Source organism: Choloepus didactylus, chromosome 17, assembly GCF_015220235.1.
Source record: "Choloepus didactylus isolate mChoDid1 chromosome 17, mChoDid1.pri, whole genome shotgun sequence".
In the NCBI taxonomy this organism is placed as follows: Eukaryota; Metazoa; Chordata; class Mammalia; order Pilosa; family Megalonychidae; genus Choloepus; species Choloepus didactylus.
The window spans coordinates 45218305-45237117 of record NC_051323.1 but is presented as its reverse complement, the minus strand read 5'-3'; the positions used below and the strand labels follow the sequence as shown (position 1 = coordinate 45237117).

The 18813-nt window shown below is 37.4% G+C and overlaps 1 protein-coding gene across 3 annotated transcripts in view; it reads left to right on the top strand.

Moving 5' to 3' along the window:
- SOCS5 (suppressor of cytokine signaling 5) overlaps window positions 1–18813 on the top strand; it is a 127251-nt gene that overhangs the window by 14859 nt on the left and 93579 nt on the right. For 2 of the 3 annotated variants that reach the window (XR_005212346.1, XM_037806802.1), the window contains exon 2: window positions 8425–8761. The gene's annotated coding sequence lies outside the window, so the exon portion shown is untranslated. The remainder of the gene's footprint in view (window positions 1–8424; window positions 8762–18813) is intronic. The other variant, XM_037806803.1, reaches the window with a different exon arrangement.

Below are 18813 nucleotides of genomic sequence, written 5' to 3'. Positions count from 1 at the left end.
AACGCATTTTCTCCCTTTTTTTTGTCCCTTCAGCAGTACAGCTATAGGATTATCAATTTTATTGATCCTTTTGAAGAATCAAGTTTTAGTTTCATTGATTTTCTCTACTGTCTATTTGTTTCATATTTTGTGACTTGGGCTTTAGTTTCCCTTAATTCCTTCCTTCCTTTTTCTCTGGATTTAATTTGCTTTTCCTTCTCTAGTTTTTAAAGTTGAAACTTTAGAAGACCATTGATTTTAAGACATCTTTTAAAAATTTTCAACATTTAATACTATAAATTTCCCTGTGTGTTTTAGCACCATCCCACATCTATTAATTTGCTGTGCTTTCATTATCATTCCATTCAAAATATTTTTTAATTTCCCCTGTAATGTCTTCTTTGACCTATAGGATGTTTTGAAGAATGTTGCTTAATTTCCAAATATTCGGGGATTTTCCAGGTATCCTTTGTTACTAGTTTCATTTATTGCTGTTGTGGTTAGCAAGCATACTCTTAAGGATTTCAATTATAAATTTCTAGATTGTTTTATGGCCCAGCATATGGTGTATCTTGGTGAATGTTCCGTGAGTACTTGAAAAGAATGTATAATCTCCTATTGTTGGGTGCAGTGTTTGTAAATGTTAATTAGATTAGGTTGGTCTTCTTATATATTATTATATCTTTACTCATTTTCTGTCTACTTGTTCTGTTACTAAGAGAGAAGTGTTGAAGTCTATTACAGTTTTGGATTTGTCTTTTTCTCCTTTTAGTTTTTCATCTAACCAGAAGCACTGTTTTAGAACTGTTAGGTACTTGTATGCTTAGAATTTTTAAGCCTTACTGCTGCTTTGATCCCTCTGTTATCATGAAATGTTCCTCTTTATCTCTGGTAATTTTTCTTGTTCTGAAGTCTGATTAAAATTCTTTTGGTTAATATTTACATGGTATATAGTTTTCCATCTTTTACTTTTAAATTATTCATATCATTATATTTAAAGTGTGGGTTTCTTGTAGACAGTATGTAGTTGGGTCTTGCTTTTTTATCCAATCTAACAAACTCACTTTTTTAATTGGTATGTTTAGACCAGGATTTGGCAAACTTTGAGAAGCTGGCCACCTCTGGCATTTGCCTGTTTTTGTAACTAAAGATCTTTTGGAAAACATCTATGCCTGTTCATTTATACATTATCTATGTCTACTTTTATGCTGCAGTGTCAGGGTTAAGTAGTTGTGATAGAGACCATATGGCCCTGAAGCCTAAAATATTTTCTGGCTCCTTACAGAAAAAGATTACCAATCCCTGGTTTAGACCATTTACACTTAGTGTAATTATTAGTATGGTTGGAGTATAATATACCATCTCACTATTTGTTTTCTATTTGTCCCATTTGTTTTTTCCCCCCTTTTTCTGCCTACTTGGATCATTTTTTTTATTAATTTCAGTTTTATTGAGATATATTCACGTATCATACAGTCATCCATGGTGTACAGTCGACTGTTCACAGTACCATCATATAGTTGTGCATTCATCACCCCAATCTATTTTTTGAGTATTTTCCTTGTACCAGAAAAAGTAAAAATAAGAATAAAAAATAAAAGTAAAAAAGAACAGTCAAATCAGCTCGCCCACCCTGTTTTTCATTTAGTTTTTGTCCCCATTTTTCTGCTCATCTATCCATACACTGGATAAAGGTAGTGTGATCCACAAGGCTTTCACAATGACACTGTTACCTCTTATAAGCTACATTGTTAATTCAATCGACTTCAAGAGTCAAGGCTCCTGGGTTGCAGTTTGATAGTTTCAGGTATTTACTTCTAGCTATTCCAATGCATTAAAACCTAAAAAGGGTTATCTATATAGTGCATAAGAATGCCCACTAGAGTGACCTCTTGACTCCATTTGGAATCTCTTGGCCACTGAAACTTTATTTCGTTTCATTTCGCATCCTCCTTTTGGTCAAGAAGTTGTTTTCAATCCCACAAAGTCGGGTCCAGATTCATCCTCGTGAGTCATATTCTGCCCTGCCAGGGAGATTTGTACTCCCGGGAGTCAGATCCCACATAGGGGGGAGGGCAGTGAGTTCACCTGCCGAGATGGGTTAGCTAGAGAGAGAGGCCACATCTGAGCAACAAAGAGGTACTCAGGAAGAGACTCTTAGGGACGATTATAAGCAAGTTTAGCTTCTCCTTTGCGGTAACGAGCCTCATAAGGGCAAGCCCCAAGATAGAGGTCTCGGCATACCAAACCACCAGTCCTCAATGTTTGTGAAAACATGAATTGATCATTTTTTGTGATTCCCATTTTCTCCCTTATAGTTATACCCTTTTTTTTTTTTTACTTCTTTTTTAATGGTGGCCCTAATTATTTGTTAATTTACTGCCTTCAAATAAACTGTACTGCTTCATTTGTAAAGCAAGAGTCTTGTAACTGTATACTCCAAATTTCTCCTTCCATCTTTTGTGCTTTTGGTGTCATGTATTTTTGCTTTTCTGTGTGCTCTATATCTATAGTACATTGCTGTTCTTTTTTATTTTGTCAGGCATTTATTTTTTAGAACAATTAAAACTGAGATAAACGTCTTTAATATTTATCTTCATTTTAACCATTTTTGTAGATCATCATTTCTTTGTGTAGATCCATGTTTGTGTTTGGCATAATAATTCTGTTGCCTGAAAAATCCTTTCACCTTTCTTGTAGTACAAGTTGGGTAGCCATAAATTCATATTCATATTTTCTCTTTTCCTCTCTTCCTTTATCCCTCCCTCTTTTTTTGGTCCAAAAAATAATCTTTATTTTGTCTTCAATTTTGAAATATATTGTTATTAGATATACAATTCTTGGTTTTAAGGTCCCCCCCCTCTTTCAGTATCTTAAAGATACCATTCCATTATCCTCTTCCTCAAGAAGTGTGTGAGAATTTTTGTTTGTTTCTCTGTATGTAATGTGCTTTTTGCCTTTGACTGATTTTTAAAATTTTGTCTGTATCCTAGATTTCAGCAATTTTATTATGATGCCTCTGGGTGTGTTTTTGTTTGTATATATCCTTAGGCTTATTGAGCTTCTTAGATCTGCAAGTTTATTGCTTTCATTAAATTTGTAAAAATTTAAGGTATCTTCAATTTTTTTCTTCTTTTCTCTCTTCCTTGGATTCCAATTCCACATATGTTTGACCACTGATATTAACTCACAGGTCACTGAGGTTCTGTTCATTTTTTACCCAGCCTCTTTCACTCTTTCCTTTAATTTGAAGTTTCTGTTGCTCAGTCTTCAGTTCACTGATTTTTTTTTTTTTAAACTTCTCTATTGTTTAATCTGCTGTTAGGCCCATCTGGTGAATTTATATCAGATTCTATTTTTCAATTCCAGGATTTCCATTTGGTTCTTTTAAATGATAGTAACCATTTCTCTGTTGAGAGTTTTCCATTTGTTTCTTCATTTTATTTATGTTTTCCTTTAAGTCTTTGAACTCTTTTCTAATAGCTGTTTAAAGTCTTTATATTCTAATTCCCTTTATCCCTGCTGTTTCTGGGTTTTGATTATGGGTTATCATTTCTTGCTTTTTCTTCTTGTCTGCTAATTTTTTATGGATGTTAACATGTTGCAGTCTTGTTTTTTTTTTTTCTTTTTTTTTTTAAATCTTTTTTCCCCCTTAATAGAATATTGAGTTTTATTCTGGCAGATGGTTAATTTGAGTTAGCTTGGTCTTTTGAATCTCATTTTTAGAGTTTTTGTTTCTTTCTTTTTGTTGTTCTAGAATAGTTTTTAGTCTAGTGTTAGTTTAGGCCTACTTCTGAGACAAGGCCCCTTCTTGTGTCTCTCTTGTATGTCCCATGTATTTATCAAGGTTAATCAAAGCTGGTGGGAGCTGAACAATCCTGGCCTTGTGTGAGCTGGGAGTTGTTTGTCTTAGAGTTCACCAGTATTTATTATTTTCTTGGAAGTGTTTCTTTGTCCAGCCTCATAGAGTTAAACTCCACACATGTGCAAATTGATATTCAGCCAGAAACTCAAGTGTACCCCTTATGCAGATTTCTGGAGCTCTTTCTCTTTGTAGCATCTTCTTTTGTGGTACCATGCCCAGCATATTCTAACTGCCTCAGACTCTAGGAACTCTGAGAGCTCTGTCACCTCAACTCAGTGAGACTACCTCTACCCCCAATTTTCTACTTGTTAATGGCAGGAGGACAATTTTGGAGACTATTACTCCTCATGACTGAAGTCAAAGTCTTTTGCCTACATTTTTGAAGAATATTTATGCTGGATGTAGAATTTTAGGTTGACAGCTTTTTTTTCTTTCAGTAGTCATTCTATTATCTTCCAGTCTTCTATCTTAAATTGTTCCTGAGAAGTCAATGGTAATTCTTAACCATGGTTCATCTGATGTACAATGTTGATTTTTCCCCTCTGGCTATTTAAGATTCTCTCTTGATTTCAGCAATTTTATTTATTCTAACACTCGTTTACACTCTATTCCAGAGTTATGGCTTTTCCGGGGTTTCTTTTGAATACGTGTGGTGTTCAACTAGTTTTTTCCACTCCAGCTGGTAGGAACTTGAACATTTCCCAGACCTTAGTAAACTTTACCCCATTATTGTCCTTCAGTTGGCCCTGTGCAGTGCAGCCTAGTCTTTAGGCAAAGAATCACTGGGTCACTCTACAGATTTCTAGAAAGCTTTCTCTTACAGCTGCCTTCTTTGTGGTAGTATTCTACTCTTCAATGTCAGCAGCTTCAGTAGTCTCAACTTTAAGCTCTATCTTCTCAACGCAGTGAGGTCTCTTGCTCTTTTAGGTCTAGTCCAGTACCAGTTACTCTGTCCTGCAAATGTAGAACTTTTAGTTTTTCTTGTTTTTAAATATTCTTCATAATTTTTCACATAGCATACTGTTTAGCATTACAGTTTTTTTTTTTTTTTAATAATGCCAGCTCATATTTTAAAAAGAACTTAATATCCCCAAACTCAGAGTTTACTATGGTTATCTGAACATCATTTCAGGCATCTTTTATTGCAAAAATACATGTAGAAGGCTCTCTGGCTAAGCCAACTTGAAAGGTGAAATCACTGCCCTCCCCCCTACGTGGGATCAGACACCCAGGGAAGTGAATCTCCCTGGCAACGTGGAATATGACTCCCAGGGAGGAATGTAGACCTGGCACCGTGGGACGGAGAACATCTTCTTGACCAAAAGGGGGATGTGAAAGGAAATGAAATAAGCTTCAGTGGCAGAGAGATTCCAAAAGGAGCCGAGAGGTCACTCTGGTGGGCACTCTTATGCACACTTTAGACAACCCTTTTTAGGTTCTAAAGAATTGGGGTAGCTGGTGGTGGATACCTGAAACTATCAAACTACAACCCAGAACCCATGAATCTCGAAGACAGTTATATAAAAATGTAGCTTATGAGGGGTGACAATGGGATTGGGAAAGCCATAAGGACCAAACACCACTTTGTCTAGTTTATGGATGGATGTGTAGAAAAGTAGGGGAAGGAAACAAACAGACAAAGGTACCCAGTGTTCTTTTTTACTTCAATTGCTCTTTTTCACTCTAATTATTATTCTTGTTATTTTTGTGTGTGTGCTAATGAAGGTGTCAGGGATTGATTTAGGTGATGAATGTACAACTATGTAATGGTACTGTAAACAATCGAAAGTACAATTTGTTTTGTATGACTGTGTGGTATGTGAATATATCTCAATAAAATGATGATTAAAAAAAAAAAAAATACATGTAGAAGGGTAATTTTATTTTTAAAATGGATTTATGCAATTCATGTTATTTTTAATTAAAAGTGTTTAATTTAATTTACAGAAGTAAATTTGTTAAAAGCAACACTAGAAAAATTGATCAACCACAGATAAATGTTTATTCACTGTGAAATATTAGTTCTTAAAGATTTTCCTCTAAGCTTAAGAACTCAGATCATGGAAAAAGCTTAAGAGTTTAGAGTCATCATGTCATTAATTGTACCCTTCAATAAGTATATGATGTTAGAAAGAGTCAAGTGCTGGCAAATACCTGCTGATAGTAAGAGCATAAATTGGTACATCTTTCTAAATGGCAATTTGCCAATATTCAGAAGTCTTAAAATTATGTTCATACCCTTTGCCCCAAACTTCCATTTCTAGGAACTTGTTATAAGGGAATAAAAACAGGACACAAATGTGTGTGTGTGTGTGTGTGTGTGTGTTAATCATGGTAAAGCTATTATAATATTTAAAAATTGGAAGCCCCTTAAAATGATTAAATTATGCTACAACCATGTAACCAAATACTATAATCCATTGCAAATGCTGTTCTTCACATTTTTTGTTTAGAAAATTGATGATAATAAAACTAATTTGCAAGCAATAAAAGATCATGAGTTTAGGATACTTGAGAGTATAAGAAAATGTTCACAATATATTAAGTGAAAAAAGCAGAATAATCCTTTTGAATTTCTTAAAAAGGAAACATTCATTAAAAAATAGAGGATATACAACAAAATATGCCAACTTTAAGTAATTAGATTATGGGTGATTTTTAAGTCATCTTATACTATCTAATATTTTTTCACATTGTCTGTAGTAAGCATGTATTATGTTCATAATCATCCAAAGAACATAATTTAATTTTTAAAATTCACAGAAAATTAGTGATTGAGGGACTGAGGAAAAAAGGGTTTAAGTGATTTTTACTTTTTCTTGTTTTGATTATGCGTTTTTTCCATTTATGCAGATACTTGAGCATGTGCTTTATTGGTATAGATTTAATAATAGATTTAATAAAAGAGACAGTTATTCTTAGACTATATGTATAATGTACCTCCTAAAGTTTTTCCAAACTAAGGTAGACTCTCATGTTTTATAGTTTGAAATTCTTGGTTTCTAGCAAGCACTTCTTTATGCACTTGAAGAGATTTAATATTGCTTGCTTGCTTTTTCTTTTCTCTAGGGCTACTTTATACGAACTTTTGGTCTTGCTTTTAGCCGCTGTTACTGCTCACCTCTTTGCAGATGTAGATGGCTTTATTATTATCTTAAGGGAAGGATGAAAGACATAGTACATAGTCTTTAATTCTCCCATCAAAATATTATATTTGCTGCTTTTATCCCTCTTTCTTAAGCATATGAACCTAATCTTTTCAGGAACTCACTTGTAACTCAGTCTCAAATATTTTTGCTATATATAGCACATGTTAAAAGTCCAGCTGAGAAAGTTAATATTCAAAAGAAAAGACAAAGGAATGTTGTGGTTAATGAACCGAGAAATAGACATATCCTCCAGGGAGAAAGCCGTTCATACCAGACCTCAGAAAATGACCTTAATTTTAATGGTCTGGAGTCTATTCCTCAGCAGTTGCAGAATTAGTTTGGTTGGGGAAACTGATTCATGCTGAGCAACAGTACAAGAGACTAATATAGAAAACAAAGCTAATTATTTAATTTACATTAGGAAATATAATTGCTACAGGGACTGCAAATTTTTAGTATGTGTTAATAAACTGATTCCCTTTAGAAAAATCTCTTACGAGAGGCCAAATTATAATCAGAAATTGCTTAGTTACCATGGAATTAGAAATGATGGGGTTGAAACATTAATAACTTGGCATCAAGCCATGACAGCCTGATGGCCCACATCTTCATTGTAAAGTTACGCCTCCAAAGGGATGTAAACCATTGGGTCAGCTACCAGAGTGTGCTGTGCTGAAGATGGCACTCTAGGCACTGTTAACTTCTTCTCTGATTACCTTTTTAGGTTTTTTAGCCATGGGCAAGATACTTAACCTCCTCGGCCTCAGTTTCCTTGTCATTAAAATAGAGTTTAATAACTAGCTGTCTCATGGGATTGTTGTGGGAAATAGATAAGGTAATCCATGTAAAGTGACTAGCACAAGACTTAGCACATAGTTGCCACTTGGTACTTGTTACGATTATTTTGTTTCCTCTGGGTTTGAGGTCTGGAAGTTAAGAAGGCATACTTGATCTTTCCTTATTCCCAGCAGACATCACTTTGGAACTTGACTGTGCTTGCTGTTGTAGAGGTACCAACATACCTTGATTTGCAAGAATAATGCTCTGAGTGGTTAAGTTTAATTCAGTCTAGAGAAAAACTATGATGAATTTTTGCAAAGATTATGTTTGCTGTGAGATCTAGCCATTTTAATATTTTGTGGTTAAGGTAAGAATCTTTCTTTTAAGAGTTTTCTCTCTCTTTTGTATCATGTTTTTTAATTTGAACTATTCGATAGTGTTTGCTTTTGCACATTGGCATTTCTAAAACAGATTGATATTTCCTGTAAAGTGGAGATAAGAAGTGAAGTCCACATATCAAATTTAATAAATTGTTTCCTCATAAAGCTGACAACTTTATAAAGTTTGTGTTCTATGGTTAGTATTTTCTAATTCATTTTATTTGTAGATGGCATGTTGTAAGGGACTTGGTCCAATTCCCTTTTTTTTCAGATGGATTTACTGAGGCCTCAGAGAACCAGAGTGAAGCTAAGCCAGACAGCTGATGCATCGCAGGGTGTCCGTGGGACTGTGAGGTGCCAATGCAGCTGGGCCCAGGACAGTGAGGCCCTTGATGTAAGTGTTTGTACTCCGGAGGAGGCAAGGAGAGCAGCCAGCTCCTCCTTTTGGGTGTCAGCATCCTTTCCTTTCTCTGACATGGTTGTGAGAAGGTGGTTTTGAGTTCAAGCAAGGAGCCTGCTGTCTCAAGGTGCAGATGTCCTGAGTGAGTCCCTTCCAGAAGAAGCCCTGCCTGCCTCTCCTTCCTTGCTAAGCTAAAGTCAAATCAGAGGTAAGGAACAAATGTCCTTTTTGTGTCAGGTGTCATTTCTACTAAATGGCACTGCAGAGCAGTTGGGACTTATCCAAGAACATAGATTTTTAGTGGCAGATCTGAGACAGGTTTCTAGATTCCAGTGCACTGTTCTTTTCAGTATATCACAGTACCTCCCTATATCAGATGAATTTTCTCTTCTGAGTTACCATTTGGCTTACTATATGGGAGACTTGTTAAGTAATATTTTGACATCTATTTAGATGTTATTCTTTAATTGTACCACATAGTATTTTATTATTTACAGTTATGGTGTCCATAGTTGTGTGTTGCCTCCTCATCTAAGTCCTTGAGGACCTGTGTCATTTTGATCTCTCTTTTGTATGACCTTAAGGGCTTGGAATATTAAGTATTCAATAATTAACTTGTGGATTAGTAAGTAAAGATTTATGTTGTCATTTTTTTATTGCACTAAAATTTACATTTTGAAAAGAGTTACAAAAGTACTGTTATCATTTGAATGCTATCTAATAGTGTTTCCACAGATAACTTACACTTAATGTTTTAAGAACTAAGAAAAATTAGGAATACTGATGTGTGTCACTTATTTAATTGAATGTCTTTTGGTCTTTTGGTTGCTTTTTTGCTCTTTAAAATCACTGTCTAAGAAGAACTACCAACTTTTGGGGCAACCACTCAAAAATGTATATAGTTTTTCAGAATGAATAGTTGTCTTTGTATTACAATCCTACTGTCATGGCCCAAGGGGGCCTTTTCTGCTGAGAAGCCCAAGAAGACACCGGCCATGTTCTGAGGCATGAACTTTTACTCAGGGCTTACTTACAAGGAAATGGAAGTCAGCTGCTCTGAATGGCGGCTGGTTCAGAGCTCAATGTGAAGGTACTCCACACTTTGGAGGGGCTGATTAGCTGGTTCTGAGTGCTTGAGACAAAGACATTCCAGTGGGTATGAGAGCATAAGCATGGAGCAGGGGTCTTGTGACATGGGGAAGGATCAATTGATGTCAGCAGGGATGAGGGGAGGATTATAGGTTATCTTGTAGATAATAGTATCTCAGGGAGTTTCAGGAGGAAGGTAAGCTATAGATTACATTTAGTGCCAGAGGCCTGATCTTAAAATGAGAGTAGGTCAAACCTTAACTGTCCTAGGTCATGCAAGCCGCTGTGTGCACAATTTTCAAGGCCCTTAGAGAAGGCCCTGGGCCCAGGGCCCCTACACCTATCCTCTTTGTGTTTTAGTAGACTGATTTGCTATGGATTTATTTCTTGGGAGGACAAGAAATATTTCATGCCCTCTTAGGATGGCTTAGAGTGGTGCAATTGTGACCAGTCTTAGCCTTGATCCCAGTCAGCGTTCTTCAAAGTGCATGTTTTTGATATTAAGGAAATAAGATGAGGAAAATATGGATAAATCAGTGTAAATCTGTAACTGCTATTAGCAAAGATAGGGCACACCATGCTGATAATGGTCAAAATTGTCGTTTCTTTTCCAAAGACCAAATGAATATCCAGTCGGAATGTGAAATTGTCATTCAGATTTCCTTCTGACTCTATATGTCCTGTTTTGTTTCAAATTATTTTTTTCACGGGGTGATGTTAAATATTTGTGTTTAGTTGATATTAACTGGTATTAATAGCCTCCATGTTTGGTTGGAGGATATAGTAGTTTCTAAGTCTAGAATTCACCTATGCCATATGTTCATAGGTAATATTTTAAAATTTGTCTCCTCCCAGCATTCTCTGCATGCTCCCATTTCACTGTGCATGCATGCTCAAAACAGTTTTACTTTTGAACTTTAATTTAAAGAATTGTAAAATTCTAAGATAATTTATACTATGTATTTTTAGAAATTTAAAAAATTTTAAATTAACATGGTAAAATTGACTTTTTTTGGTGTAGAATTGTGTAACCACCGCCACAGTTAGGATACGGAACAGTTCTATCAACCCAAAACACTTCCATGCTATTCCTTTGCATCTCACCCTCTAACCCCTGTCTTTCCCACCTCTGACAGCCGCTGACATCATATAAATGGAATCATATGGTATATAAGATTTTGAGACTGGCTTCTTTCATTCCTATAATGATATAAAATCCATCTAAGTTGTTGTGGGTGTCTACAGCTCATTCCTTTTTAGTGCTCAGGGGTATTCCATTATATGGATGCACCAAAGTTTATCCATTTACCTGGTGAAGGACATTTATGTTATTTCCAGTTTCGAGCAGTTGTGAATAGAACTATTGTACACATTTATGAATACAAGTTTTCATACCTCTAGGATAAATACTAAGGAGTGGGATTGCTGGGTCATATAATAAATGTATGTTTAACTTTATAAGAAACTGCCAAACTGTTTTCCAAAATGGCTGTCCCATTTTAAATTCCTACTAGCGGTATTTGTCTAGGAAGGATCTGTGGAAAACTCTTTTGTCTCATGGCTTGGACCCCCTTGAACCACACACAAAACCAGCATGGATTTGGGACTTTTGTAGGAGCAGAAGCACTGCTAGGCTGTACTGAAAGGGCCAGAGATCAAGATATCACCTTGTAATACGGGGAGGCGGGGCAAGATGGCAGACTGGGGAGCTGTATGTTTTACTTACTCCTCCAGGAAAGTAGGTAGAAAGCCAGGAACTGCGTGGACTGGACACCACAGAGCAATCTGACTTTGGGGATACTTCATACAACACTCATGAAAACGTGGAACTGCTGAGATCAGCGAAATCTGTAAGTTTTTGTGGCCAGGGGACCCGCGCCCCTCCCTGCCAGGCTCAGTCCCGTGGGAGGAGGGGCTGTCAGCTCCGGGAAGGAGAAGGGAGAACTGCAGTGGCAGCTCTTATCGGAAACTCATTCTGCTGATCCAAACTCCAACCATAGATAGACGGAGACCAGACAACAGAGAATCTGAGAGCAGCCAGCCCAGCAGAGAGGAGACAGGCATAGAAAAAAAACAACACAAAAAACTCCAAAATAAAAGCAGAGGATTTTTGGAGTTCTGGTGAACATAGAAGGGGGAAGGGCAGAGCTCAGGCCCGAGCTCAGGCCCTGAGGCACATATGCAAATCCCGAAGAAAAGCTGATCTCTCTGCCCTGTGGACCTTTCCTTAATGGCCCTGGTTGCTTTGTCTCTTAGCATTTCAATAACCCATTAGATCTCTGAGGAGGGCCCTTTTTTTTTTTTTTTTTTTTAATCCTTTTTTCTTTTTCTAAAACAATTACTCTAAGAAGCCCAATACAGAAAGCTTCAAAAACTTGCAATTTGGGCAGGTCAAGTCAAGAGCAGAACTAGGAGAGCTCTGAGACAAAACGCAATAATCCAGTGGCTGAGAAAATTCACTAAACACCACAACTTCCCAAGAAAAGGGGGTGTCCGCTCACAGCCATCATCCTGGTGGACAGGAAACACTCCTGCCCATCGCTAGCCCCATAGCCCAGAACTGCCCCCAGACAACCCAGTGTGACGGAAGTGCTTCAAATAACAGGGACACACCACAAAACTGGGCGTGGACATTAGCCTTCCTTGCAACCTCAGCTGATTGTCCCAGAGTTGCGAAGGTAGAGCAGTGTGAATTAACAAAGTCCCATTCAGCCATCATTTCAGCAGACTGGGAGCCTCTCTACACAGCCCAGCAGCCCAGAACTGCCCTGGGGGGACGGCACTCACCTGTGACATAGCACAGTCATCCCTCAACAGAGGACCCGGGGTGCACGGCCTGGAAGAGGGGCCCACTTGCAAGTCTCAGGAGCCATACGCCAATACCAAGGACTTGTGGGTCAGTGGCAGAGACAAACTGTGGCAGGACTGAACTGAAGGATTAGACTATTGCAGCAGCTTTAAAACTCTAGGATCACCAGGGAGATTTGATGGTTAGAGCCACCCCCCCTCCCTGACTGCCCAGAAACGCCCCATATACAGGGCAGGCAACACCAACTACACACGCAAGCTTGGTACACCAATTGGACCCCACAAGACTCACTCCCCCACTCACCAAAAAGGCAAAGCAGGGGAGAACTGGCTTGTGGAGAACAGGTGGCTCATGGACGCCACCTGCTGGTTAGTTAGAGAAAGTGTACTCCACGAAGCTGTAGATCTGATAAATTAGAGATAAGGACTTCAATTGGTCTACAAATCCTAAAAGAACCCTATCAAGTTCAGCAAATGCCACGAGGCCAAAAACAACAGAAAATTATAAAGCATATGAAAAAACCAGACGATATGGATAACCCAAGCCCAAGCACCCAAATCAAAACATCAGAAGAGACACAGCACCTAGAGCAGCTACTCAAAGAACTAAAGATGAACAATGAGACCATAGTACGGGAGACAAAGGAAATCAAGAAGACCCTAGAAGAGCATAAAGAAGACATTGCAAGACTAAATAAAAAAATGGATGATCTTGTGGAAATTAAAGAAACTGTTGACCAAATTAAAAAGATTCTGGACACTCATAGTACAAGACTAGAGGAAGTTGAACAACGAATCAGTGACCTCGAAGATGACAGAATGGAAAATGAAAGCATAAAAGAAAGAATGGGGAAAAAAATTGAAAAAATCGAAACGGACCTCAGGGATATGATAGATAATATGAAACGTCCAAATATAAGACTCATTGGTGTCCCAGAAGGGGAAGAAAAGGGTAAAGGTCTAGGAAGAGTATTCAAAGAAATTGTTGGGGAAAACTTCCCAAATCTTCTAAACAACATAAATACACAAATCATAAATGCTCAGCGAACCCCAAATAGAATAAATCCAAATAAACCCACTCCGAGACATATACTGATCACACTGTCAAACACAGAAGAGAAGGAGCAAGTTCTGAAAGCAGCAAGAGAAAAGCAATTCACCACATACAAAGGAAACAGCATAAGACTAAGTAGTGACTACTCAGCAGCCACCATGGAGGCGAGAAGGCAGTGGCACGATATATTTAAAATTCTGAGTGAGAAAAATTTCCAGCCAAGAATACTTTATCCAGCAAAGCTCTCCTTCAAATTTGAGGGAGAGCTTAAATTTTTCACAGACAAACAAATGCTGAGAGAATTTGCTAACAAGAGACCTGCCCTACTGGAGATACTAAAGGGAGCCCTACAGACAGAGAAACAAAGAAAGGACAGAGAGACTTGGAGAAAGGTTCAGTACTAAAGAGATTTGGTATGGGTACCATAAAGGATATTAATAGACAGAGGGAAAAATATGACAAACATAAACCAAAGGATAAGATGGCCGATTCAAGAAATGCCTTCACGGTTATAACGTTGAATGTAAATGGATTAAACTCCCCAATTAAAAGATATAGATTCGCAGAATGGATCAAAAAAAATGAACCATCAATATGTTGCATACAAGAGACTCATCTTAGACACAGGGACACAAAGAAACTGAAAGTGAAAGGATGGAAAAAAATATTTCATGCAAGCTACAGCCAAAAGAAAGCAGGTGTAGCAATATTAATCTCAGATAAACTAGACTTCAAATGCAGGGATGTCTTGAGAGACAAAGAAGGCCACTACATACTAATAAAAGGGGCAATTCAGCAAGAAGAAATAACAATCGTAAATGTCTATGCACCCAATCAAGGTGTCACAAAATACATGAGAGAAACACTGGCAAAACTAAAGGAAGCAATTGATGTTTCCACAATAATTGTGGGAGACTTCAACACATCACTCTCTCCTATAGATAGATCAACCAGACAGAAGACCAATAAGGAAATTGAAAACCTAAACAATCTGATAAATGAATTGGATTTAACAGACATATACAGGACATTACATCCCAAATCACCAGGATACACATACTTTTCTAGTGCTCATGTAACTTTCTCCAGAATAGATCATATGCTGGGACATAAAACAAGCCTCAGTAAATTTAAAAAGATTGAAATTATTCAAAGCACATTCTCTGACCACAATGGAATACAATTAGAAGTCAATAACCATCAGAGACTTAGAAAATTCACAAATACCTGGAGATTAAACAACACACTCCTAAACAATCAGTGGGTTAAAGAAGAAATAGCAAGAGAAATTGCTAAATATATAGAGATGAATGAAAATGAGAACACAACATACCAAAACCTATGGGATGCAGCAAAAGCAGTGCTAAGGGGGAAATTTATAGCATTAAACGCATATATTAAAAAGGAAGAAAGAGCCAAAATCAAAGAACTAATGGATCAACTGAAGAAGCTAGAAAATGAACAGCAAACCAATCCTAAACCAAGTACAAGAAAAGATAAACAAGGATTAAAGCAGAAATAAATGACATAGAGAACAAAAAAAACAATAGAGAGGATAAATATCACCAAAAGTTGGTTCTTTGAGAAGATCAACAAGATTGACAAGCCCCTAGCTAGACTGACAAAATCAAAAAGAGAGAAGACCCATATAAACAAAATAATGAATGAAAAAGGTGACATAACTGCAGATCCTGAAGAAATTAAAAAAATTATAAGAGGATATTATGAACAACTGTATGGCAACAAACTGGATAATGTAGAGGAAATGGACAATTTCCTGGAAACATATGAACAGCCTAGACTGACCAGAGAAGCAATAGAAGACCTCAATCAACCCATCACAAGCAAAGAGATCCAATCAGTCATCAAAAATCTTCCCACAAATAAGTGCCCAGGGCCAGATGGCTTCACAGGGGAATTCTATCAAACTTTCCAGAAAGAACTGACACCAATCTTACTCAAACTCTTTCAAAACATTGAAATAAATGGAACACTACCTAACTCATTTTATGAAGCTAACATCAATCTAATACCAAAACCAGGCAAAGATGCTACAAAAAAGGAAAACTACCGGCCAATCTCCCTAATGAATATAGATGCAAAAATCCTCAACAAAATACTTGCAAATCGAATCCAAAGACACATTAAAAAAATCATACACCTTGACCAAGTGGGGTTTATTCCAGGCATGCAAGGATGGTTCAACATAAGAAAATCAATCAATGTATTACAACACATTAACAAGTCAAAAGGGAAAAATCAATTGATCATCTCAATAGATGCTGAAAAAGCATTTGACAAAATCCAACATCCGTTTTTGATAAAAACACTTCAAAAGGTAGGAATTGAAGGAAACTTCCTCAACATGATAAAGAGCATATATGAAAAACCCACAGCCAGCATAGTACTCAATGGTGAGAGACTGAAAGCCTTCCCTCTAAGATCAGGAACAAGGCAAGGATGCCCGCTGTCACCACTGTTATTCAACATTGTGCTGGAAGTGCTAGCCAGGGCAATCCGGCAAGACAAAGAAATAAAAGGCATCCAAATTGGAAAAGAAGAAGTAAAACTGTCATTGTTTGCAGATGATATGATCTTATATCTAGAAAACCCTGAGAAATTGACGATACAGCTACTAGAGCTAATAAACAAATTTAGCAAAGTAGCGGGATACAAGGTTAATGCACATAAGTCAGTAATGTTTCTATATGCTAGAAATGAACAAACTGAAGAGACACTCAAGAAAAAGATACCATTTTCAATAGCAACTAAAAAAATCAAGTACCTAGGAATCAACTTAACCAAAGATGTAAAAGACCTATACAAAGAAAACTACATAACTCTACTAAAAGAAATAGAAGGGGACCTTAAAAGATGGAAAAATATTCCATGTTCATGGATAGGAAGACTAAATGTCATTAAGATGTCAATTCTACCCAAACTCATCTACAGATTCAATGCAATCCCAATCAAAATTCCAACAACCTACTTTACAGACTTGGAAAAGCTAGTTATCAAATTTATTTGGAAAGGGAAGATGCCTCGAATTGCTAATGACACTCTGAAAAAGAAAAACAAAGTGGGAGGACTTACACTCCCTGACTTTGAAGCTTATTATAAAGCCACAGTTGCCAAAACAGCATGGTACTGGCACAAAGATAGACATATAGATTAATGGAATCGAATTGAGAATTCAGAGATAGACCCTCAGATCTGTGGCCGACTGATCTTTGATAAGGCCCCCAAAGTCACTGAACTGAGTCATAATGGTCTTTTCAACAAATGGGGCTGGGAGAGTTGGCTATCCATATCCAAAAGAATGAAAGAGGACCCCTACCTCACCCCCTACACAAAAATTAACTCAAAATGGACCAAAGATCTCAATATAAAAGAAAGTACCATAAAACTCCTAGAAGATAATGTAGGAAAACATCTTCAAGACCTTGTATTAGGCGGCCACTTCCTAGACTTTACACCCAAAGCACAGGCAACAAAAGAGAAAATAGATAAATGGGAACTACTCAAGCTTAAAAGTTTCTGCACCTCAAAGGAATTTCTCAAAAAGGTAAAGAGGCAGCCAACTCAATGGGAAAAAATTTTTGGAAACCATGTATCTGACAAAAGACTGATATCTTGCATATATAAAGAAATCCTACAACTCAATGACAATAGTACAGACAGCCCAATTATAAAATGGGCAAAAGATATGAAAAGACAGTTCTCTGAAGAGGAAATACAAATGGCCAAGAAACACATGAAAAAATGTTCAGCTTCACTTGCTATTAGAGGGATGCAAATTAAGACCACAATGAGATACCATCTAACACCGATTAGAATGGCTGCCATTAAACAAACAGGAAACTACAAATGCTGGAGGGGATGTGGAGAAATTGGAACTCTTATTCACTGTTGGTGGGACTGTATAATGGTTCAGCCACTCTGGAAGTCAGTCTGGCAGTTCCTTAGAAAACTAGATATAGAGTTACCATTCGATCCAGCGATTGCACTTCTCGGTATATACCCGGAAGATCGGAAAGCAGTGACACGAACAGATATCTGCACGCCAATGTTCATAGCAGCATTATTCACAATTGCCAAGAGATGGAAACAACCCAAATGTCCTTCAGCAGATGAGTGGATAAATAAAATGATGGAATACTACACGGCAGTAAGAAGGAACGATCTCGTGAAACATATGACAACATGGATGAACCTTGAAGACATAATGCTGAGTGAAATAAGCCAGGCACAAAAAGAGAAATATTATATGCTACCACTAATGTGAACTTTGAAAAATGTAAAACAAATGGTTTATAATGTAGAATGTAGGGGAACTAGCAATAGAGAGCAATTAAGGAAGGGGTAACAATAATCCAGGAAGAACAGATAAGCTATTTAATGTTCTGGGGATGCCCAGGAGTGACTGTGGTCTGTTGATTTCTGATGGATGTAGTAGGAACAAGTTCACAGAAATGTTGCTATATTATGTAACTTTCTTTGGGTAAAGTAGGAACATGTTGGAAGTTAAGCAGTTATCTTAGGTTAGTTGTCTTTTTCTTACTCCCTTGTTATGGTCTCTTTGAAATGTTCTTTTATTGTATGTTTGTTTTCTTTTTAACTTTTTTTTCATACAGTTGATTTAAAAAAGAAGGGAAAGTTAAAAAAAAAAAAAAAAAAAAGAAAAACAAGGAAAAAATAAAACAAGATGTAGTGCCCCTTTGAGGAGCCTGTGGAGAATGCAGGGGTATTCGCCTACCCCACCTCCATGGTTGCTAACATGACCACAGACATAGGGGACTGGTGGTTTGATGGGTTGAGCCCTCTACCACAGGTTTTACCCTTGGGAAGACGGTTGCTGCAAAGGAGAGGCTAGGCCTCCCTATGGTTGTGCCTAAGGGCCTCCTCCCGAATGCCTCTTTGTTGCTCAGATGTGGCCCTGTCTCTCTAGCTAAGCCAACTTGAAAGGTGAAATCACTGCCCTCCCCCCTACGTGGGATCAGACACCCAGGGGAGTGAATCTCCCTGGCAACGTGGAATATGACTCCCGGGGAGGAATGTGGACCTGGCATCGTGGGACGGAGAACATCTTCTTGACCAAAAGGGGGATGTGAAAGGAAATGAAATAAGCTTCAGTAGCAGAGAGATTCCAAAAGGAGCCGAGAGGTCACTCTGGTGGGCACTCTTATGCACACTTTAGACAACCCTTTTTAGGTTCTAAAGAATTGGGGTAGCTGGTGGTGGATACCTGAAACTATCAAACTACAACCCAGAACCCATGAATCTCGAAGACAGTTGTATAAAAATGTAGC